This window comes from Anopheles gambiae, chromosome 3 (genome assembly GCF_943734735.2).
Source record: "Anopheles gambiae chromosome 3, idAnoGambNW_F1_1, whole genome shotgun sequence".
Lineage (NCBI taxonomy): Eukaryota > Metazoa > Arthropoda > Insecta > Diptera > Culicidae > Anopheles > Anopheles gambiae.
In genome coordinates, this window is record NC_064602.1 from 16,456,996 (window position 1) to 16,481,700 (window position 24,705).

General features: G+C 44.3%; 1 protein-coding gene across 7 annotated transcripts in view; it reads left to right on the plus strand.

Annotated features, from left to right (window-relative positions):
• LOC4578049 (discoidin domain-containing receptor tyrosine kinase B) overlaps nt 1-24,705 on the plus strand; it is a 253,601-nt gene that overhangs the window by 59,821 nt on the left and 169,075 nt on the right. The window contains exon 1 of one of the 7 annotated variants that reach the window (XM_061655107.1): nt 20,234-20,340. The exons of the other annotated variants lie outside the window; for them this stretch is intronic. The gene's annotated coding sequence lies outside the window, so the exon portion shown is untranslated. Of the gene's footprint in view, nt 1-20,233; nt 20,341-24,705 lie in introns of those variants that run through there. 7 annotated transcript variants of the gene reach the window in all.

Below are 24,705 nucleotides of genomic sequence, written 5' to 3' on the forward strand. Positions count from 1 at the left end.
TTATTACCACAACGACAGCTAGCATGGATCACGATACAGGGTGCCGTAAGAAATAACGCCGGTCGGCTAATAACGTTATGAACGTCCGCAGAAAAGCAAAACCTGCTCATAATTTATAATTGTTCTTAGCTAACAAGTTTAGATGATACTACGTCAACCGCAACACAACAACGCCCGCGTCCGTCCGAGTCCGTCCGCTGCAAAACCAGAATCGTTTGTCGGAAAATTGTCCAACACTCTTCGTGCCTGCCTTCCCTCCACGCACCGTCGCCCGCCTTCCAAAAGGCTTTCGTTTGCTTGTGGAATATTAAATTACGTCAAAATTGTCTCTGATTAGGAGCGCCTTCGTTCGAGAGAAACAGAAGAGGAAGCGCGCCAAACTCACTCCATTGTCGCTAAAAAGGCACATAATTTCCCCTTGGTGTAGTAGCACCAGCAGTAGCAGCGTCTGCTTGCGTGTTGTTGTTTTTTTTTCATGCAGCCTACAACTTTGTGACACACCGAAGCCAAAGGCCATCCGAAGGAATGCCGCTTTAAGCAGGTCGAAGAGGGTTCAGTAACTGAGACACGGCGGCGGTGTACGGTGCCTAGCCGAACGCTCTGTGCAAGTGAGCGCGAAATGCTACGTTTTCCAGCACATTCACACAGGCATAGCGCAGGAAAGGAAACCCGGGAAGCCTCAGCAAACGGCCCACCCAAAACCGTTTGGTCAGCCCACGGCCACGGCGCTTTGTGGAGCTTCCTTGGAACAATTTACAGACAGTGTGCTATATCATTGCATAAAGTCTTTGTAAGACCTTTTTGAAAAAAACACCAAGATGGTGTGCGTACGAGGATTGTTTTCCATTTTTTGCTCTTGATTTCTGCACTTGAAAAATCAAGTTCGGTGCCATAATGAGATTGCTGGTTGTTGTTTCTTTTTGTTGTGTGCTCTTTCAGCTCGCAATAGAGACGCTTTCGTGGTTAGTGTTGCAGAAATCTACCAACTCTGCCGTCACAAAACGGCGCACAAAGCACAGCACGTTTGTTTATGATTGCCAAAAAGCAGGAAAACGAAACAAGTTCCCCCCCCCCCCCCCCCAACAGGGCTAAAAGATACTATCGCGTAAAGAAATGAAGTTTTTCGTCTGTCTGCGATGCTCGTTTCCGTCGAAGAAAAACGCCAAATCGTGCGCTTGCAGCATATTATCGCATTGATTTTTCACAAGTTTTTTCTCTTTCTTGAAATATTACATTTCCAGCTGATGGTCCGTTTGCTGCGTTAGTTTGCGCTTTTCTTCTCCTTTCAACACCTAACACTTCCCGCGGAAAGAAGTTCTTAATTTTCCCTATGAAAACTACACTCTAAACAAACACCAACTGAAAAAGGGGGAAATAATGGTTGAAAGTTGTACCAAAAGGAAATTGAGCGAGCGACATAGGAAAAACACACACCAAAAACGATCGAGTGTCAGCTAGAGCCAGGCTGGGGATGCAGTCATTTTTCCTAAAACCACAAAACATCCCCTTCCTTGTGAAGTTTTCCCATTCGATTTAATGATATATTGCAAACAGTGAGGAGGAGTGTGGTTGATTTGAAGAAAAGAAAAACGGAATATCAGGTGCAGGTTGCGTTTGCTTTCCTTATCGCGCCTTAGGGTGAGTTGCTGCAAGCCATCGAAAATCTCCCGAAAAAAAGAAAGTGCAGTGTAATTGAATGCCTTGTGTGTTTGAGCGTCCTTTCAATGCTCCTCGAACAAAAGAAAATGCTCTTTTCCACTCAAGAGATGTGCTACTACTGCAATGGTAGAGAGTAAATTTAATACTTTTAATAGAGTGTACAGCTGGCTGAAACTGTCACAGTCGTCGGCAGCCGGTGGCGGCACGAGGACGGCCAAAAATCCCAACCATATGTGCCGTTGTCTGCGGGTGTATTTGGATGACTTTGCATTATCGATATTATGTTGTGAAAGTGTGTGCGTTTTTTTTTCTCTCCACTTGCTGTGTTGCGAGGGCAATAGATAGGGTGTGGATGATGTTGGTCATGATGTGGTCATTTATTTTATCCACTTTGAAGGGCTCCTGGCGCATTTTCCATTACTCGAATTAGAAATGACGTGTGTGTGTGTGTGTGTGTGGAAGAGAATCATGCAAGAGAGCGCCGTTCGCTGTTTGATTTATTTCGTCGCAAAAGCGTGTTAATGTTTTCGGTTGTTATAAACGGGTGTAAATAAAAAGGTTTTTCCCATTTGATTTCTTTCTCTAAATTGCACTCAATCGAAGCATTAAAAATGAGACCGTTTAAAAAAAACACACACACATACACTCAACATAAAGCGATAATACAATAATAAGAAAAGATCCCTCTTCACGTTTGTCACGGTGCGCTGAGCAAATGGCACTCGTCAGTCAGTCCTCAGGGGTTTTGCTGCAGTCGCGGAAGTGCGCCCGTTCTTAAAGGATGACGTGCCACACAACAAAAGTGGCGGCCGTGTAGACGACACACGTGTCAACCGTTCGACACTGATTGACATAACCTCTTCGCCAGCGTTCGCGCGCTCCGCTTGTGCGGATGTGTGTTCACCGTCCCTTTGAATTGTCAACGATTTTCCTTGGTAAAACCACCACCTATTTGCTTATTTATTTGCCTTCTTTTTTCGTGGTCGTGGTAAGTGGCCAGAATAGAAAGGCACAGAAGAAGAAAAAAAACATGAGTCACACGCACACGAAAACGGTTCAATTGACGGATGACGAAGGAATGACGCATGGGATGGTTCAGGAAGTTATGGACATGATTGCGACGTAGTAGAGGATTTTTGTTTGTTATGCTTCCCTTCGATGTTGGTTTATTTTGAAAAGAAGAGTGCCTCTTTTTCATTACAAAAAATGGAGGATAGTGTAGAATAGAACTATGAAGGATAAATGTTAGATTAGCGAATCAATGTACGAGACAATGCAGGGGTTTGGGAAGCATTTTTCATTCTCAGTTCTTCATTGCCTTGCATAGGAAGTAATATCTAAGTTAACTAAGCGAAAGATGGCAATATGCTTTCATCAAAATGACTTTCATGACGTTTTTAGTATTATTGTAATAATTTATACAGTCGCTGCCGCTAAATTTTGACTCTAACTCACCTAATTTTGTCTCGAAGACGCCATTTTTTTACAGCGTGTCACAATTTTTGCCTCAAAGGCATCAAATTTTGACAGTGCGCATCAATTTTTGTCTCTAAGGTATCAATTTTTGGCTGTAAGTCAATCGCTTTTTCTACAAAAATTAAAGTAATTTGTGAAACTGTGTTCCGAAAATATCAAAGTTAAGTTAAGCAGTGAATAATTTCATTGATTGGGTTTAAAATATAACAATTTTTAGTCCTATTTTGGAAGTTTTAATAGAGTGTAAAAAATTGGAATTTATTTTCAGGTCTAAACAATAGCTTTATAATTTACATAATTTCCCGACTTTTTCTCAAAAAATTATCAAATTACATGGTTTTTGATGTTATTGTTTATGTGTTTTTAAATTACAATCGTTAAAAATCTGTTCAAATACCTTGTGCAATTAAAATTATTTCTACAAAATTGATGCGCACTGTAAAAAATTGATGCCATAGAGCCAAAATTAGGTAACAACGACTGTATTTTAGTAGTATATTTGAACCTATCGCTGTGTGTTTATACGTGTAGATTCTCATGTTGAATTTGTTGAAAATCATGTCGACGAAATCGAACAATGTGTTGCTAGGGTTAAACAAGTTTGATCTGGTAATGGAAAAGAAGAAGGTAATATTCACATTGCCAAGTTACTCATTCAAGACGTTTATTGGCCAAAAATGGTCGTGACTGTTGCCGAAATAATGTTTTATGAATAATACTATGTTTTCTCTTAAAGTTTGGGCAACATTAGAATTGCTGTCAATTTCAATAAAAGCCCATTAAAACTAGAACCACTTAGAACACACGCTCTTGGATTCAGGGAAATTGTTCTGATCTCTGTTGTAATTGATATCAATTGGGTACAACTTTACCCTCAGCTGTTACCCTCGTTGTATCAGGATTGACAGTTTCCTTTGCAACGTGTGAGTGTGTCAGTGCATCAGAATAAAAGACTAATTCAATTCAAATAGTCTCACCATAGAATAGTTTCTTCCACAGAAAACAAATGAACCCGTGTATTTGCTTTTTGGAATGGCTTTCTTTTTTAGAGTCCCTAAACGACACCACTATCCTCTCACACCATCAAAAGGCAAACGGCATGGTTCGATTGGGTCATCTAAAGAAGGGAAAAAAACCTAACAAACGTTGAGATAATTTAGTTACCACCAGTGGAACTGGACTAGTAGCTTACGGCCCATGTGTGCGTGCGTGAGTGTGTAATGAAGCGACCCGGGGACGGTCCTCCCTTTCTGTCAGCGCTAATCCCTTTTCCGGAATTGACAGATTGGAGCCGCTTATCGTGCGTTTGCTCACCGATGTGTCCCCGGCGTGGAGGAGAGTGTTCAGTGTTCGGGCTTGTAAGCTGTGGGTGAGTAACATGTTGCGCCTGTCAAATTGTGTGAACGCATTGGGCAAATATAGGCCCACCAAAAAAAAAACCCATTACTAATGGTTTGCAGCGCACTGTAGCACGGCTATCGATGGTCTTTTTTCCTCCCTTCTCTATTACTGTCACCTCTAAGCCAGCGCTCTCTTCCTCTTCCTCACTCTCTCTTTTTAAGGTCTTTTTTCTGCACCGACCGCACGGGCAGCCCTCCCGAAATGGGGATGCTTTCCTGTTTCGGGAGCATTTCCGACACACATTGTGGTGTGTATTCCCGGCAGTGAACAAGTGCGGACCTAACCTGGCCCGGCGACTAATTTGTTTCCTTTATCTCGCTAATCTGACAGCTCTCGACCACTTTCGATCACGCGCCCGCCGATTGGACACGACTTTTGTCCACGACTGCTCGCACGCTCGCTTGAAATGGGGTATCCAAACCTTCCAGCTTGGGTCTTCTTGTGGGTTTTCTTTAATGATGCGTTGTGTTGGGGTTTTTTTTCTGGAGCGGAGCTAAGGCGAACGAGCAGGTCCAATCGATTACCTACACTTGACGCGACTCGAGGGGCATAAGGAAATCGATGTCAGTCAAATCTGTGGTACGGCGATAAACTTGCCCGGAATGGTCCGTGATGGATGAGATCGTATCGGGGTTAGGGGGTTTGATGAGGATTGAGTGGTTTGTATACACTTTACGCTGGCTGTTTTGCTGTGCAGTTTGTTTAAGGTGAACCTTTTTTTTTAAAAGCACGATTGCATCACGACGAAAGCGAATAGCCAGCTAAACTCCATCGCTACTGCGAGTTTGGAGTCTTATCGTGCTCGATGGTGTACGATATCGGGTGCGATAAGCTGTGTTCCAATTTCGGAAACAATCGATTGCAATAATAAGTCACTCATGCATCTCGGTGGGTGTATTGAAGCGATAAGTTGAGTTGTTTCTTGCAGGGCCACGTGATGTAGTTTAGTTTGAAGGAAAAAAACAATACGTTTGAGTTGTACAAATGCGTTGGGTAAAAGTGAGGCACCGTTACATATTGATTTGAGCATTCGATGTAAGAGTAAACACAAAAAGGGAACTCTATGATTTATTAATATTTATTATTTATTTAATTTAAATTAATAAGACATTATATTTACCTTAATGTTCCTATTGTTCACGTTAAAGTGATAAATAAATTGAAATTTTTTATGTAGAAGTTTAATTAACACTTAAAGTCAAATCATACCATCATTATTTCAATGGTGTTCAACTCTCAATTTGATGAAAAAAGAGATTATTTGCCTGCTTCTGTAAAACAGCTCAAACCTCTAACTCTAAGATGTAATTTTCTGTCGGATAAAAAAAGAAACAATTGCCAAAGCGCTCAATAAATCATAATAATACAATACGATTAGAGAAAATAAGTTATAAGGTAGCCATATAACATTTGGAAGAGCTTAACCTATTAAGTTTTCAATTATAGAACAAGCAAAGGACGTTGCATAGAAAGACGTAGAAGAAAGAGGAGAAAATAAAAAAGACGAACAAATAACAGATAATTAAGGAAAAGAGGTACATGATTTCGAATAAATTAACCATAACTTGATAATCAAAGTAAAATAAATAACATCACTGTTTAGAAGGCGTTCAGCAAAAAGCTTTTTTCGCGAATTATAAATTCGTTTCAAAGACCTCTCCCCCCCCAATAGACCTTTGCCCAAGCTCAGCAACAACTCGCCCGCCGGAGGCCAGAAAGTGGGTGAAAAATCACCAACACAACACTTCGTTAAGTGTTTTTTCGCCGTTCGTCTCACGCGTCGGCCCATTACACGCCGCCCGTCCGCCCGTCCATTACTACCGCAGCCTGCCAGGGCCAGCGCAAGGGCCAAGTTTTCATCAGTGATAATACGCCAGCCTCCGCGTATTTTTCCAGCCAGCTTTGCCGCGATGGGACGGATGGGTCGAAATTTATCTTAATAGAAAATCAGCATACTGTGTGCGCGAGCGTCTGCCACTGTTGTGTGCCTCCGCCGCTCGGTGGTGCTGTGCTGTCGTCGTTGGCAGCGGCTGTCGATAACGATGCTATCGAACGACAGCGATCAGGCGGGATGCCACGAATAATTAGCATAATTTAATCATTCTATCATTAAAATTGCTTACGAAATTCCACCAACCGGTCCTGCGGGGCGGGATGCAGGGCTATCGTTGCGTCTTTCTCGGTGTGTGTGTATTTTTTATGGTGCCTTGTTGTTCCACTCTACCTATCTCTGCCTCACGCGTCCTGTGAATTTTGGCTTTCTCCGAAATAATGATGCCTCAGCATGTGCCGTACAAAACAGAGAGGCCGACGCGCGGTTTTTGATGTTTTTCTTCGGCGTTTCGGCGTGAGCGGTAGCTAAAGCCGCCTCCCGTGCTGTAACGCAAGCTTAGCGGCGGTGTTACTTCTCCACGGCCGTTTTTGATCGCGCAGGGCGCAAAAAGGGAGATCGGTGGCGCTTTGATGTGTTGATGTGGATCCCCGTTCTTAGCGATTTTCCGCCCATCGTCAACAGGTCTGATTTTTGGGTTCCTCGTAGCGAGGGCGGGAAGAAGGAAAAGCCCCGGAAAGAGGTGTGAGGGTGATGGTAAAATATGCTTTATCAATTTTTCACAGGATCCATTTTCCAGCTCGCTGCCTGTCATGGTGTGCCTTGTCGTTGCTGTTTCTGTTGTTGTTGAGCTCTCCGATGTTGTAAGGTGTGTGTGTGTGTGTGTGCGCACGCGGATGGTTTTGATGTGGTGGCGGGGGATGCTTTCATTATTCTCTGCGATGGTAATTTCACCTGCAACACCCTGGCAGGCAATTGCTGATGTTTTGCATTAGGACGCGAAATAAGGTGCGTGATGACGCACGGGCGAAGCAAAAATCCACTCCGCGACGGTCGTGGTACGTGGTCGTTTGTGTTAGTCATGGTTTTGTTTCTCTCTTTCTCTATTAAACCGGAAGCTGTACGCAAAGAAACTGTGGGCAATGGAAAGCTCAAAATTTCAGCAAAGCGTTGGCTGCCATCCTGCGAAAAGCGCACATTGTTGCGCATTCTGGTGGATCATCGTCGTCATTCTCTCCGTGGCACATGACCGTCACAAACCGTCCCTGGGAGCGAGGTCGATTTATCATTCATAACGCATAATCAACGTGTATGCAACATGTGAGCGTACACGACGGGGCAGCTTACGCACGACAAGACATCCGCCCTTAACGCACGGAAATCGAACCGTTTGCTGTTCGTGGGAGATGGCTATGGCCTGAAGGAAGCGAAAGAAAATCCTTTCCCATCTACAAGTGTAGGTGGGGAGGACCGTTTTTTTTTTGTTTGCAAAATCCAGCAAAAAGCGCTCCCACAAACAACATAAACACTGCGATTTAAACGTCAGGCCACGCGTGTTTGAGCATGGCATGGCTTCCGGTGGAGGGTTTTGTGTTGTCTGGGTGTCGTTTAGTTCTCATAGGAGGCTTGTGAAGCGGAATACCGTGACACGGTGCTACAGGTGTAGGTGCGTTGAGGCGTAACCATGTAATCTGGTGGCATTCCTGCAGTTTATGAATATCTTGTCGGTTTGCCGGATGATTGCAAAGTCTATTGGGTGGAGGAGTAGCGGCGTTTTTTTTCGTACAACGTAATAGTTAATTAATACAAGTACAAATAGTACAAATTAATGTTAAATCATGGTTATAATATGATAATATTTTAAGTTGTAGGAGTTTGCAATATCCACCGCATCTTTTAAACATGTAACCGGACGCTTCAAGATGTTTTCATGTAAATATTGAAGTCTTGGGCTTTTTAGGTGGCTTTGCATTGTAGGTTCAGTTTCGAATCCAAAAATTCCCTGTTTGAACATTATCAATTATGGGTTAAATGTAGGTCAAGTAATCAATGAATGCTAGTTCTAGATACCATTAATATTTTTGAAATGTTATGACTAGAAAACTCTGTGGTTTTGATTTTAAAGGTATTTAAGTGACATAACAATATCGCAGATGTAATTATGATCCAAAGTAGTTTAAATTGCGGAACTGTGTTTTCATTTTCCTGGATCTTAACATCGGAGCTAGTGCAGTTTATTGGCCATTTCTCTATCATATTTCATCTTTTTCCTGGCTTTTGGTCCAGAGTTTTGTAACATTTGTACAAGAAAGTTCCTACACGTGTTGCTAAAAGCGGTAAAATGGTAGTTCCTTTTACAAGAGAACACTTCAATCAAGAGAAGAAATTAGGATAAGAAAATAAGAACAAATAAGGCAACACACTAATGTTATGTACTTAGATTTGGTACCATAATAGGCAAATTGAATTTATGTTCAATGTTCGAAAATTGACTGAAAAACAACATATTTTTCTCACCTCGTTTTTTGTCGCTGATGACCTCGTTATGCTCTTATTCTCACCGGAACAAGGCATCAGTAATCAAAATAAAACTTTTGCTCTGCCCAAAATAAGGGCTTGTCAAGTAAGAAAACTCCCATCCGTACGTGCAAAACGTGTGTTTGACATTTTCCCTGCCTTATCCCTGCGTTCTTGTGTGTCTCTGTGTGTTTGCACTCGCCTTCCGGACTGCGCGGAGGCGCAAGAACGCTTCTCCGAAATAAATGATCTACGAAACGAGAAATGAAGCCAACTTTCTTTCCACCTCACCAGTGCCTCCAGTGTGTGTGTGTGTCAGTGGTTCAAGCTTTTCGTGATACTTCTTCCTCAATTTGCTGGTAGGACCATACCTTTCGCAGAGTGAGATACACCTCATTCAGCTCCAGTACGGATATGAATCCGGAAATTTGGAAACTTCCTCCTCCCGCCGCATCGAACGCCAGTACCCCAGCAGGGACACTCTGTGCCGTTGGTTTGATTGCACAGCGAAATGGCAAGATTGAAGTTTTGGTTGATGCTCCTTTTCTCTCTCTCTCGCTCCCTCTTTTGAAGTATCTTTTGTACACTCATTCCAGAGGCGGAGGACATTCGAGTACGGTTGCGGCATAGATTAGCTTTTCTTCATCCGGAGTCGGTCACAGGATGCTTCTTGTGCCGCCGCCCGGTTTTTGGTAGAGCTTTGCTGAAGCAAGAAAGTCAAAAAGTAATCCAACGGTGAGTGAAGTGGTTCCCCCATCGGTGTTTTTTCCTCCTACTCTGTCACCGTTCAAAGGCTAGATAGAAGTGGGCCGTGAGGTTGTTAGCCGTTCGGTAGAGTGCGTCCTCCGCTGGCGGTGGCGGGTCCGTCGGTTAGCCCTGAAGTGGCGATTCACTTTGAAGTCGATGCGATGCAATTTCCTTCACCCAGTGCAGAGCGTGTTTCAGCCGGGTGAGAGGCTTAGGGAATTGCAATTTTGGAATATTGGAATGTGGCGACCATTCAGCGCAACGTGAAGGAGCACTACTCGCAGGTGTGTGTGTCCGTGTGTGGTTAAAGAGGGAACTCCCGCTGATTGCACTCTGTTCGTGCGGGAAAGGTGTATTAGACTTGCGAGTAAAATCCACGAAGCTCCATGATTGAGCCGGGCCGGCTGTATGTCTCTGGCGATGATCGAATTTGCGCCTTCGAGTGCCTTTGTTTGAACGAAGCCGCTTCCGCTTGCAATGCGTTGTGTGGATTGAGGAACCGTTTTATGAACTAGCCTGCAGTAGAATATTTTGATGCCAGTAAGGAAGCTTCTTTGGTTTGGTTGCCCGTACCAAACCCACCCACAAACCTCATTAAACCGCCGTCAGAATGATTGACATCCTTAATCACGCGCTCACGGCTCACGGGCTCCACGGGATAACTGCAGCACTTCCTTACGGTGCCGCTTCAAAAGTCGTTGTAACGAGCGGAACAGGCTCTAATCCTTACAGGTGTGGGAGAGCTTACAAAACAGGGAATGGTTGGAGCCTAAATACTGGGAGGGAGTCGGTTTTATCCGTCGCCCAGGATCGACGCACAGTCCAAGCAAGCAAAGTCCTGCATGACAGGATAATTCCATTGTTTCATGGAGATCTAACCTGTCCCGGTAGAGTCTTCGCCACGAGTCTTCGCTTTCGGTAGAACACCTTTCCACACAATGTGTATGTATGTGTTCCATTAGACTCATTGTATGTGCAAACCCAGGATGCCCCCCCAAAAAAAGGAAGATGGCTCCCTTATATGACACAACACACACACGTGGAACGCAACAATCTCCAAGACAAAGCAATGACAGCACGCAAGCACACGACCCCGTCTCGCATTCATGTTCTGGCTCGTTGCGTTGTTACTGCCGTTGCCGAAGGGGAATCGAAAATCATCAACATCTTGTCTCCAACGCACTCGTCCTGGCAGCATCCTGCCCTCCCCACCTGTTTGGGTGGGCAATTTTGAGGTCGATTTCCTGACGTATCGAATGTGCCGCAAAGAATCTCCTTCCCAAGTATTGTCAACCGTTGCCGCATTGAGCGCACAGAGGGCACTGAGGCATGGGCGAAGAAGAGGGCTATGCAGGCTTAATAAAACACGGGTGACAATAACAACCCAGGATTGCAAAGGGCGGGGAGAGAAATGGAATTATCCGCACGTCGCATCCGCTCGCCATGACAGACATGTTAATTTAATTAGCTTTACTTTCACTTGTCACATGTATGAGATGAAGATAATACACTTCTTCGTCCGTGCGCAAGCAGAGAACGATGCAGAGGGCGTCTTCAGCAGGCGAGGGTTTCGTGGGTTCCGATAAGCGAGCCACGTTCAGCATCTTCACCATGCTTCGCTTGAAATGCTACCGAAAACAGAGCGTCTGTGTATGTGTGTGTATGTTCTGTTGGCTCAATGTTATGAAACTGGAAAACTCCCAAGCGCGGACGAAAAGCGAAGAATCGGTTCTGTAAGTGATGTGTAATGAAGAAATGGGTAAATGCGGAGCAAAAAGGAAACCCTGTACGTGAGCTTCAGAGTACGGTGCGTTGTCCTTTGATGATGGCAAGAAAAAGCAGACTGCACGAAGGATAGAAAGGAAGGTTATCCAGTAGCGTAGACTCCAATATTAATTCCATCCCAGTAGCAGGAGGACGCGACGGTTTGGTGGTTTGATTGGTGGGATCAGCATTATACGGTCACTGATTGTGACGGTTAGCGCGACCGGAGGGGATCACGCGAACCAAAGCGCACATACAAATAAAAAGGTTAAGAGGACGTTCAGTGGTTCGGTTTTGTTTTTAGCTTGATGATGATGATGCTGATGATGATGAGCGGTAGCAACAAGCAACAAGCGACATAAAACCCATCCCCAGTGTCGGAGAAGAGGTTTGGGCTGCCCTTTTTCTCACATACTCACATACGAGTTTGTGTCGGTGGGTACGTGTCGATATCAATCGTGTCGAATGGGAGGACGGAAGGAAACCCAGGAGGCGCAAAAAGCGAGACACAGAGGGTTTAACCCCTGTGCGGCTTGATTACTGATCCTTTTTTGCAGATAAGCAGATGGATGATGATTTTCCGTTTTCCACGCTTTTGCGAACTGTACGAACGCGCGTGTGTTTGGCTGTATATTTCATCAGCTCCTATCTATCCGCACAAGCCGCGAGGGGTGGAGGGTTGGAAATTTATTAACCCCGGGATTTATGACCCTACAAATGGTGAGTTTGTTTGTGTGTGTGTGTGTTTTTTTTTCTGTTCCTTCCCTGCTATCCGGTTTTATCCGTTTTGTTCAGCTGTGGCGGATGGCGAAACGACCGATCCTTATCGTAATGATGAATGAATGAGGTCACAGGACAAAGTTTCGGTGTTTTTGGCACATCGCATCTGTGTGTGTGTGGCTGGTCTGCAAAGGAAGGTGAAGAGCAAACGACCTGTAACAGTGAAAAGGGATGGGTTGCAACTGACAGGATGGATAAGAGAGTGTAGTTGAATGTTAATCGGCAATGGAGATGCTTGATTGTAATTAAATTAACCGATGCATGGGTTCGTTCACCTTCCATTTTCATGGTGTTTTTGTGTACTGTAGCAACATAAGTTTTTGTTATTGTGTGAATTTTGTGATTTTCCTTTTTAATCAAAAGCTTTTATAAAATAATGATAGTCAGTGAAACAATCTCGTAAATTCAATAATACATGGATGAGTTCTCCAGCAATAGTTTCTCGGCTTTGCACACCAAATCCTAATCGAGATTGACAAATCGTTTCCTTAATCAACATTTAATCGCTCTTCCAGACGATTTGCTTTCTTAGAATTGCACTCAAGTGGAATTGATTCAAATTGACTTCATGTCACACGTTTTTTCTGCTGTCTCATTGAGTTCATAATATTGGGGAGATTTCGGTGCACATGATTCTGATGAATTAGCCCGATATGTTTGATGAACAACATTTCTAGTACAATCCGTACCCATTAACCATAAACATTTTAATTCTTACTGCAAAGTGAGTCACTAAACTCTCCATTCAGTTGTGGGTATCGATTCGAAGAGTTTTAAATTGAGCGTTGCCAGATTTCAAAACCTCAATTGGAGAAACTATGCGCTCCAAACAACCACCAGGAATGTTCCAAAACCTCAGTTCGATGTTCACAAAACGGGTTCAAGTTTTTCAAACATCTCGATGAACGGGAGGATGGTCCAAAGGTCCGATTGGACCCACTTTCCCCCCCAGGGGGGCTGTGGGATCGATATATGGATGGAGTAGGGGCTAGAGGAGGGCGAGATCATTGAATAAATATGTGTTCGACTCACCCTCAATGTGACTGACTTAATTAAAATCCGAACACTCTGCACCACAAACGCTTTTATGCTGCATCCTAACTAGATTGGGCATCGAGAGGAGCTAGACTCCAAATAGCCAACTGCCTGGAGGGGCGTGGACGCGGACCGGGGGAAAAGAATTTCCCGAACATCGGCAGCTTGGTAAACAAAGCGAGCAAAAGTTAGCATTTTGGGCTCGGGTAGTGGTAACGCTGGTCACAGAATTTTCCGGAGGCTTGGTGCTTTGTGATGATACCCCAAGCAGGGAAGAGTTCAGGACGCTATTGGTGGTGGTGGTGGTGGTGGTGGGTGGATGCTGCAAAATTTTTCTTTCATTGTTTTGGGTAAGCAACGCCCTACATGGGGTACGGTGTTGCTGTTATGACAGCCAGATGGCATTATTCCAATCATTAGCCCTGGCCCGGGTGTTGGAGATGTAATGAAATTACGCTCATTTATCGGAAGTCCTGCTTCACCCGATAAGGCTAATGTGGGTAGCTGTATCGCTGGTCGCTTAGATGCTGCCGCGTCGATAACGATGTGTGAGGGATAGATAGATGTACAAAGCGTTCGGGCTCTCGTGTTGGATGTAATTATAAAAGTGTTGTTTTAGATGCCTATAAATGATAGCGATAGGTTACCGAAAAAGGGATATGCGGCATTAACTTTTGCTTTTAAGCAGTGGAGAGGTTCAAATAAGGAAAATGGGAAAATGGGAAAATGGGTTTGAACCATAATTTAGTTAGATATTCATGTATAGAAATTTATATTGCATTTTTTGTTAATATTTTAAACAATGTTTGTCTAATTCCATTATTTATGTTGTTTTTTTTTAATGAAAATTAATAACTTCCAAAGTGATTCAGAGTTTCACAGTGATACAGGGTTTCCCACTATTTATTGGTTGCTTCCCATCAATTTTTGGTGAATTCCCATATTTTTTTTTGGTGCTTTTCCACGATTTTTTGGCCGTTTCTCAGAATTTTTTGGTCCAATTGTGTTGATATCTAATCGGAAAATACCAATAACTTATGGGAACTAAAATAACAAATAACATCATGTTCCCCAAAAGAATTTAAACAACGCTGGAACTGAATATGTTGCGATAAACACCTCAAAACATGTTGTAGTTTACAGGGTTTCGATTTATTGGTTGATTCCCATCAATTTTTGGTGGGTTCCCATATATTTTTGGTGCGTTCCCACGATTTGATAACCTTTTCCCGGAATTTTTCGGTCCAATTGTATTGATATCCATTTGGAAAATACCAATAAATTATGGGAATGAACCAACAATCTACGGAATACGATCAAAAAATCGTGGGAACTGACCAATAAATGCTGGAAAACCCTGTATTACCAAAATTATTACTAAACTGTAAAATTTATTGTATTACTGAATGCCTCAATTTATGATTTTGAATTTTTCCCACACTTTCCACGTCCATTCATCATCACATAACGAAATTTACAATCTATTTTCACATGCATTTAAATGCAGATCATTTGATTTAATTTTAAATATTCTCCCAAACAGAGGTTTTCCCTGTGTGAAAGTGCAACTTTCACATTCCTAACATCATCAATTACCCTGCCACAAAAGAAGAACCTTCACATTCACTATTCCATTCGAATCAAATCAGTTCCTGACGATGACTTAATAATTGTAGCCTAGTAGTAGCAACAATTCTGCCAAGCCCTTTGCTTACCCAACCGTCGGCCAACGCGTGTCGGGCTGTGTTTTCCCGCCCACAGCGACACGTTACCATCCTCGTTGCAACGGTTCTCACGCACTCGGCCACAGTACGGCACATTTTATAGCGGGATGTGTACTTTACCACCACCAACGCAAAGCACGAGAAGAATTCAATTGTCATCGGTATATTACTTTTTACGGGCCTGTTGCTCACAAGCATCTACCACCCTCAGGGGCAAATCTGGTTGGGCCGGAAAGTGGAAACTTTCTTCCGTTTTTCTGGTTTGGGGTATTCTGGACCAGAAACTGGAAAAAGGAAGAGAAAAAGAATAAATATACTCAAATTCCCTCTGGTGCGAGGCAAAGTGGTTGATTTTTATCCTCCTCCATCTCCTTCCAAAAAAAACGCACAAGACACTCTTCTGGGTGCTTCTTTGCCCCCATTACCACCATAAACTCTCATACACACACCCCCATTTGATAACTTTCACTTTCAAAAGAGAGAGGAGTGTGCGAGACTTTTTTTTCGGAAAATAAGAAATCCCAAAAAACCCTCTCGACACGACCCCAGCAATTTTTCCAAACTCCTCTCCACAAAAAAGCTGGCCCCGCCTGTCGTTTGTTCAGTAGCGGCAGCACCAGGACACTACCCCGCGTCAGGCACCAGTGATTTTTGAAGGGGGCGGAATAAAATTAAATCTGCATCAGCAGCAGCGGGCCGGGGCCTCGGGATTGTTGGGCGCGTGCAAATCTCTACTCGCCCGCTTCGAGCAACTTCCCTGATAAACACACTCTTTAACCATCAGCCCCTGCCCTACCCCAGGGTTCGGGTGCCGCTCGAGCGTAACCATGGGAACTCTACCAGGGGGTTGTTGAATGGGAGAAAAAGTTCTGATTGCTTTTTCGTCCCTCCGCGGTGTGGCGCTACTCGCGCCGCGTGTAAATGGCCTACAGTCAGGGAGGGGATGGTTTGGGAAGTAAACATATATATTAGCATTCAATGACAGTAATTTGTTTTGGATTATAATTACGTTTTAAAGCAGTTTCAATGAAATAATGCTACTGCTTGCTGCTGGTGCTGCTGTTGCCCTGGTTACGCAAATATCGTCCTTGACGGGCGTAATTGAAGCCTCGGGGCGCGTCTGTGGTCTCTTGCTCCTCGGAAGAGCAACGACGTCACCGACTGTGAATTTAATCTAACCGACAGTTTGCGTCTTTTGACGTCTACATTAAAGGACAGCGTATTTATCGACGAAGTTACAGCGCAAACAGTTCCGCTTGCTTGAAGCTGAACTGTCGTTTGCGTAGTTTGGCGGACCTTTTTTCTTATTATTGGCACCTTAAGGCAATTGCGTCCTCTTTTTTTCTGGTCAAACAAACGTGTTTTTTTGGTTGTTGCTATAAAAACAAGACATAAACAACACTGTGTCCTTTGCATAATATGGCTTTATTTCCGTTTTTTATGGACATCTAGGTTCTTCTTTCCGTACACGGTAAAACATGCTTTTCTGGTAATCCTTCATCTTTTTGTGTCCATTGGACCACACCCCGCTCCGGTGGTGTGCTGTTTGGAAATCCTCCAAATCCCCGCCGTAATCCTCTCGAACACTGTGTGCGAGCTTTACAGTGCTTTGGTTGGAAATGGGCATGTAAATTTTACAACTCCAAGCATCACCTTCCCCAACACCCATTCCGCCTCTCAGGGGCTCGATAACCTTGAGCCGGAAGAAAACGGCCTACAATCCTCTCTCCACACGTCCTTATAATGCTATTCCTCCTGTCCTTGCGCATATAAAGGGACATATTTCGGGCCTTTAGAGTGGAAACTTCTCCGGGGCTCCTACGGGCACAAGAGGAAAGATTGTCAGATATAACCGCAACCGAAAGTGCGTACAGGGATGACGTGACTTTTCCATTAGCGCCTGACCAGAACCAGCGGGCGGGAAGTAGGCGGGTGAGTACTGTTCTCCCCCTCTCCCTTGCGCGCACATGTTCCGTCCGGTGGGAGTGGTAAAGATTTTCGCTCTCAAGAATTTTCTCCCAACCAAAAATGAAAAACCACACACACGCACGGCAGCAGCATGGCAAAGTAAATTTTTTTTTGATGTTGTCGTCGGAGTTGTCGACGATCGAGTGTTCTTCCTGCACCGGTTCCTTGATGTGACTTTAATGTCGTGCTGCGGGTTGCCCGTTTTGATTCCCCAAAAGGGAAGATGATTTTTAAAATATGTGCGTGTGTGTGTGTGCTTGAGTGTACAATTTTATTGGCACAGCTCGAACCTCAAAGGCAAAGGATTCTCAGGACCCGCCTGTTAACGACGGGCAGGAATTGCACGAAGGCGTATTAATGCCGTTGCGCCTATCGCTCGTATTGTTGCGTATTTTGAGACGCCCTAATGGGTGACATAATACCCTTCAGAGGGGTGAGGTGATGGTGTTGTGGTGTGCTGAAGGAATAATGGGACCATTGGGATATGCTCCGGAGGTGCGTAAGAATGAAGAACATTTCATTACGATCGGGACCTGCGTTGCTGCCTAATGGGCAACTTTATTCGTTCCATATTTCAACACTATTCCATTAGCTCACTCCCTTCCCTGGCCCGGAGGTTCGGTTGTAATGTAAGGTTAAGTAATGGTGTATGCAAAATGTCCTGAAAATCCTACACTGGAATCAAGAGACGGTAGTTTTTGACGAATCTCTGTTTGCGTAATCCCAATTAAGAGCATTGACAGTATGTTGGATGTAACTCTTCGCTCTTTGTGTATCGCAGGCATCAGTCTGTAGAGCTCTTCCGTTGTGTCTCTTACCGTTTTATAATTGTGTTATGTAAATCCCAAAAGAATTTGTTCCAACTACGTGCACAGAACACACACACGCACCTCTCAGAAACGAACGTTTTCGGGTAAGAATGCATAACTTCTTCCCTTTTTGCGCTCGTGCGCTCGCGTGATACACAGCGCGCGAACTATCGCCCGTTCAGGATGGGTTTTTGGGGTGAAGTTCACTCTTCTCTTGTGTGTCAACTTACCGGCACACTGATGCTCGTACGCGCTGGTGCACGGCCAAAAGCTTACCAAAGAAATAACCGGCGGCAATTAAGTAGTTTGTTCTCTAATTTAAATTTCTTCCAGCGTGTGTGGACTAGAATTTTGGGCAAGGTTTTGTTGGTGCTTTGCTTCGGTGTGTTAAGTTAATGAATGCCTGTGTGAGTGAGCGTTTGGATGTAAAGGCTTAGGGAATGAAGGCTGAAGCGACAGCTAAGTCAATCTCCGGCCGTACACGCTGAGCATATTATTCGGGGCAATTTAGCGCGCCTGGTTCGGTTGGCAACGATGTCGCTGTCGACGTTGTTTGACGTAACAATTTCTCCCCAACGGTTCTCATCGTATCCTTCTGTACCTTGTACCTGTTTGCATATGGGGAAAACTCATCCACGGCCTGTCTTATCACGCTGGAGTAACTTCACGTGCTGTTTACCCAATCCGGGGAGCACCGGGCGAAAAGTTGTCCATCTTTCGACACCTTGCCAGTGTCCATTGAACCTTCTCCCCTGGCTGGACAGTGCCGAGTTCGTACGATGGAGGGGTGGAACAAGGAACGAACTGAACTGGAGATTAAAAGTTTTCTCTCCCATACCCATAACCTGCCGCCTATGCCGGAGTGTCGATGAACTGGTGTATGGTTCTTACTGGAAGGTGATAAGACACGTCAATGCCAAAGCAAAGCACAAGTCTTCAAGGCACCCACGGTCCATTAAAACTCGAACCTGCTGTGGGGGGGATCGTCCTCGAGTGGGCAACAGAGACGTGGCGAGCAACTTTTTAATCACTTGTGCAAGCGTCACAAAAACACACCTTGCTTGGTTGGCACCCACTACACCGTACTCATTACGGGGAGAGCAGCCCGGATGGGCCCGTGGTACGCTCTCGTGCCGTCGAAGTGTTTTCTTTGGGCTGTAATTTAATTTTCAGAAGCACCCCATTAAATCCGACCGGCTCTTTGCCCGGTTAAAGCGTCCCCAACACACACAGTGGTGGTACTTTTCGCTTATGGCGCCCATAATTCGTGCCCAGGAAAACGTGTCATATCGCCGTGGTTGAGTGTGTGCATGCCGTGCTGGTGCCGTGCTGGTGCCGAATGATGCGGGAAAACTAAACGACTTTGCGCCAAAAATTGATTGGAATTTTTGACGCGCGCAAGGTAGATGGGGCTTTTTTTTGCTGTTTTTTATTCCTCAGTAAAAACGGGTGACAGAAAACTATCTGCACGAGATAACGGGCGTGCATAATTTATGATGTAACGTGCTGCGGAGAGCAAATTGTTTTGGTTCGGCGTAATGCGATAGGGTACAATGAAACACGGTGTTTAATGTAGTGTAAAAAAAGCTTCAATGTCAATAAAAACGAAATTAATTGTTATGTTTAAAATTTTAACAAAGATGAGCATTAAATACAAATATTGTAAATTAATTTTTGATTCCAACCTCAATATAAATCAAAGTTCTTGCAGAGATGTGTTAGTAGTAATGATAGGATAAATGGGATAAAGAATATGAGAGGAGTACTAGGAAATAAAATAAATAAAGTTCAATAAAACCAGACCAATCAACACCAGCAAAGATTTCATATATATTGTCAACATATCCTTCATTAGAATAAAGGAATAGAACACAATTAAATTAAGTAGAAAATCAAACGACATGCAGAAAGCATCCGTAATTTAAAATGTATAGCATATACATAACTAAATGAATCAGTTAATATAGCATCAAAAAGATAAATAAAACATCCTATGCTGGATGTTCTACTCTTTCTAAACCGAATTGAATGTCTATACGACCGTGTAGGTCGTTGCACTAAATGCCAATAACACAATTAAGGAAAAAAACAAAAAAATGGTTAGTTTAATTAATCATCAGAGTTTTAATGACAGCTTTGCTTACAATGCTATCAGTTACCAACAATGTTTTTTTTTTGTTTTTAATACCGTTAATTTGTCGCCACTTTCGTGTAAGAATAAATGGAATAAAGTTAAAAACATAACAAAGGTTAATATTTTTGAGAATTAAGCAGCAAACTAAGCTTTTGGCCTTTTTTTGAAAGTGTTATGAACATTTATAAAACTTTTTGTTTGCCTGGAAAATTCCAGCATATAATACTTTAAATTTATTATTCAATTGAATGAATTATATGTAACAAAAGGATAGCAAGTTATGCAAAATATTTACCTTTTTTTTGTTCATTTAATTCAATTTTTATAATGTTAATTTAAAGTTTTTAATAATCCTTTGTTTCCAGTTTACTCATAACCATCCTTTTTTACTTCTGTTTCAGGTATGTATCGATGCTAAACCACACCTTTACGGACGTCTTTTCGCCTTCATATTTTGGACAATTATTTGAGTGAAATACATTGCATTTAAAGACGGTAAATATGAGCTAGAGCAATTAATAAACTAATGATTAATTTACGCTGTAATTCATTGAAAAAACACAAAAAAAATAAACAATTTGTTTGACGCTGAGTCTGAAAAAAATGCGATTATTTTGGACGCTCTCCCTGTTTTGGAATTGTTACAAATTGTTTTAAATTTCTTCAATCTCCCCCTGCTAAAATAATCCATTTGCGGGCGGTGTAAAGAGAGTGGTAAAAAAATCTCCAAGACCACATGATAAAGGGGAAGCGTTGTGGCTGCTCGTCCACCGATGCTTCCACTCACTCCTTATTGCAAGCACCGGAGATTAATCCATTGTCCGCGTACGATTGGACCTACGCCGGCGCTGCTCCACTTTCCAGCCGGCCGGACTGTTCCACCCGCGACTATCTGACCGTTCCGATCGTTGCAGCCGCTGTCGGCTTACGATTTCATTGCTTTGTTTTGTTGCTCCTGCCGCGGGAACAGAAACACACACATCAAAGAAGAAGGAGGGAAGTTGGGTGCGTTGGGCTATACCTTCATAAATATAGATTTCACCGGTGCGCTTCTGCTGCTACTACTACTTCCGCTTCCTTCCTTCCGCAAGCAAGCGATAGCAGGGAGCGAGCGGCAAGAATTAAGGACTGCACGGTTTTCGCAAAAAGATGAAATAGAGAGCCTCTCCACCGCTTCTGGACAATGGAACTCCTGGCGTGGAAACAGTTTCTCACTTACTCGCCCTTGCACACAGACACACAGATACATACTGCCACTGCCGAGTAGCAGCGGAAACCGAAGGGACAGTAAAGCAGATTATAAATATCGTTTATCTAAACGAAATATTAATGGACTCTTCGCCAATGGGTTTTCTGAGTTGGAGTTTTATGTTACACACGGTGCGAACGAAGCAACTGCGGGCAACAAAGGCGAACTGAAGACAAGGCTTTGCCTTCCTTCCACTTCCTCCCCCCTCCCCTCCAACAAAACAGTTGCACGCTGGAAAACTCCGACGCTTACGCCCCGCGCGCTCGCTCGTGATGGGAATTTTGTCACTTGGCGGTCCCCGCTCGACAAACGCAGCCAGCCCCAACGCTGCTTGGCTGGCCTTTTTCGGTGGAAAAAGGCATGAAATTGTAGCATGGCGCAGCGTGCTTGGGATTGGCTTTTTTCCTTTTTCTTCCTTCCCTTTGGTGCTGGGACAGACAACTGTGTCGCTGTAACGGGCGGGCGGGCGAGCGCCAAAAGCGTTCAAGTACAGAAGTTTGATCGATTTTCCGATAAAGTGCGCACATTGAACAAATGGAATAAAACATGAAAAGAAAATATGTAAAAGAAACAAGTCGTTTGGAGTGTGCGGGGTCGAGCAACAACGACAGCAAAAAATACGGAAGGAAGGAAAACAACGACACACACACATTCGCCGTCACGCTCTTCTCTCCCGCCAACCTTTGCGTGAAAAAGGGATCGTGACGCGACCGTTTCCGGTTCCTTCGCGCTGCTTCAAGTTGCGCGCTCGACACAAAAACCCCGTCCCGCCGTGTGGCAAATGGGGGATACATATTTTTTTTTCTTCTTCTACCAGCTTGGTGTTACTTCACTCTTCTTGTTGTTGGTGTGCAAAATCGTAGTCATGTTTCCAATTAGGGGGAGTCACACGGCGCATTTGACGCCGTGTGTCGCGCACTTCAGAGAGCAAGGTTTGCGGAGCACGGGCTGGGAGTTGTAGCAGATGGTTTTGAACCTTCGCTCCACACTGGTGCTGAGCGGGGAATGGGGGAGCTCGCGATGAATCCCCGAGGGAGTTCGCATTACGTATGTTGAGCTGTCACTGGCTTCTTTCCTGCTCGGCACGTCGCATGTCGCCACGGGAAAACGGGAAAAAGCTCCTGCCCACACGGTAGTCGGCAAAGTTTCAGTTTCACACCATCAATCTTGATGAGCATTCAAATCTGAGTGTGCGTGTGTGCTTATCTCGGAATCTGGGTGGCACTGGTGCGTTAGAGGGAAACTAGAAGGAGGTGTGTGTCCCCATCTCGGTGTCACGCGCGTGGGAGTTTGAGCTTTGGGCGGCTCAGGCGAGGCGGCACCATTGTTCCTGCGATTGCTCGACGTTTGCTCGTGATTTTGGTCGCCGCGAGGACATGTGTCAATCGAATTAAGATAACCGTCACCAGCAATAAATCCGAATCGCTCGTGATCATCGCATTGGCTCGTGCGATGAGCATGCGTGGATTTTGTTGGAAGGACATTGAGAGAAGAATAAAACCGAGGGAGACAGTAAGAAGTCGAGATAGAGATCGTTGTAATATCCAACAGAAGAACATTAATTGTGAAATATACTCAGAAAGGTCCAACGGAAGGCCTGCAATCCAAGATATAAACGAGATGAAATTGAAAAGCGAAACGCGCACCGGCCTTGTCTGTGACCGGTCTCGATTAGGATCAGCAAAAGAAGGTGTGTCATCAGTCTCCGCTACCTTTCAACCGCAACCGGTGGCGATTCATTCCCGATCCTGTGTGACATCGATTGATATAAGTGTTATGCTGGCTGGAAAGGTGACCCAATCAAATCTTACCCAAGCAAGGGGCAGCAACGAAATAAATCCCTTGAATGGAGTCATCTCCCCATCTCCCGCCAACTTCTTGCCAGTGGTTCGGGTCACCCATTCGGGGTTAGTTATGCACACGGCCGCACTAAAGCTGCGATCTGTGGCAAGCGATAAGTTGGGGCAAAATATAAGCCAACTTCGTAGGACCACACGCTGCGCTCACGAGACATACTGACCGCGCAAAAGGAGTTGGATTTCAACGTGCAGCAGCAGCAGCAGCAGCAGCAGCAACATAACGAACCAAAACCTTCAAGGAGAATGTTGCGCTCAACGTCACCAGCTACTTCCTCTCGTTCAAGATCTTACGAAAAAACGTGGAGGGAGAGAATTTATTGTTCATTTTTATGGATTTGACAGAACTGTTTCGATGAATTGAAAGTAATGCAGCCGCACGGGGCACGATGGATGCATCCCGAAACGCCGTACGTGTGTGTGTGGCATGGACATAGTGAGCTCTGGTTGTGGTGCGAGAGAGCGCCCAGCAAGGGGACAAAATATGACGGTTATAAATAATGACTTTTATTCTTTGCGACACGTTCTGTTGCACTTTTTGAGTGTGTTCGCTATGAATCATTGCAATTCGAATGGGTTGCAATGGGGTTTCAGCGATGGTTTACTTCTTCCATGCATGGTAGAATTACTTGCTCGTGGAGTTGACATTCTGCTTGGACAGGAGCACGAAATTTACTGTGTCTTATCAGACTTTTCAGCATTTGACACCAACATCAACTTGTAAGCCGTCTGGAGTACACTATCGTTAAGAAGCGGGTTAAAATTACCAATTACCACACAATTTCTCAAACTGTTGCCCACAGTAGTACATCATCGGTCAAAGAGCATAAATCCTTATCGAGCGTGAACCGAGCTAAACAAACTTGCCCAGACGAGTCCCGTTCCCATTCCCATTCTCCCTTGTACGACAATCTTGCCGTGATGAATGACTTTTGCGTTGAAATGTTGTCTCCAGCATCCACCAGCATCAACAGATGGTGGCACTCTCTGTGTGGTATAAAAAATGACATCTGCTCTCCGTAGGCAAGCGTCTTCTTCGCTCGGGTCGAAGACGAAGTTGTGCCCAAGCTCTTGAGCACTCCCGGGTGAGCTTAGCCCGGTGCTTAGCTCAAACCATTAACGCGTAGCTATCCCCAGCGTACTGGGAGGATTTTCGCAATCTTGCACTGGTGGCAATCGTAAATTAATCCCTTCCTAACGAGCCTACCACGGTGGGGGAGGACCCAAGTCCGTACCAGAAGCGCTGAGACGTCTTGGACGTGGGGCGGATTCAATTCCGGGCCAGAAAATTGATGATCACCTACCGAAATCCCTTAGTCCGGGTTAGCTTCCTGCAGAAACAGAGGACGAACTTAGGGCCTGACCATCGAGTTGATCGAGTTTTTGTTCATTAATTTCACACAATTTGTTATCGTATCGACGAAGGGCAGGGCAGCGTCCTTCTTCATCAGTAGAAGGAGCAGCAGCTCAGGAACATGATTAATCATATGCAGAGAGAGAAAGAAAAGTAAACAACAAGTACGCCCATTTCACGTCCCATTATCTTGAATGTGTCTTTTTTTTCTTTCCTTGTGCTGTGGTTATACTAGCTCTTACGAAAACGATGCAAGATGTTCTAATCTTGTGGTTTCCTCGAGAAGTTCTTGAAGAAAGTTTCATCGCATGAACAACCTCCACCGCGTAAACCAATCAATTAATTAACTGTCTCGTTTGACTGCTGGACGATTAATTTAAAGTGATAGTTTTTTTGTGTGT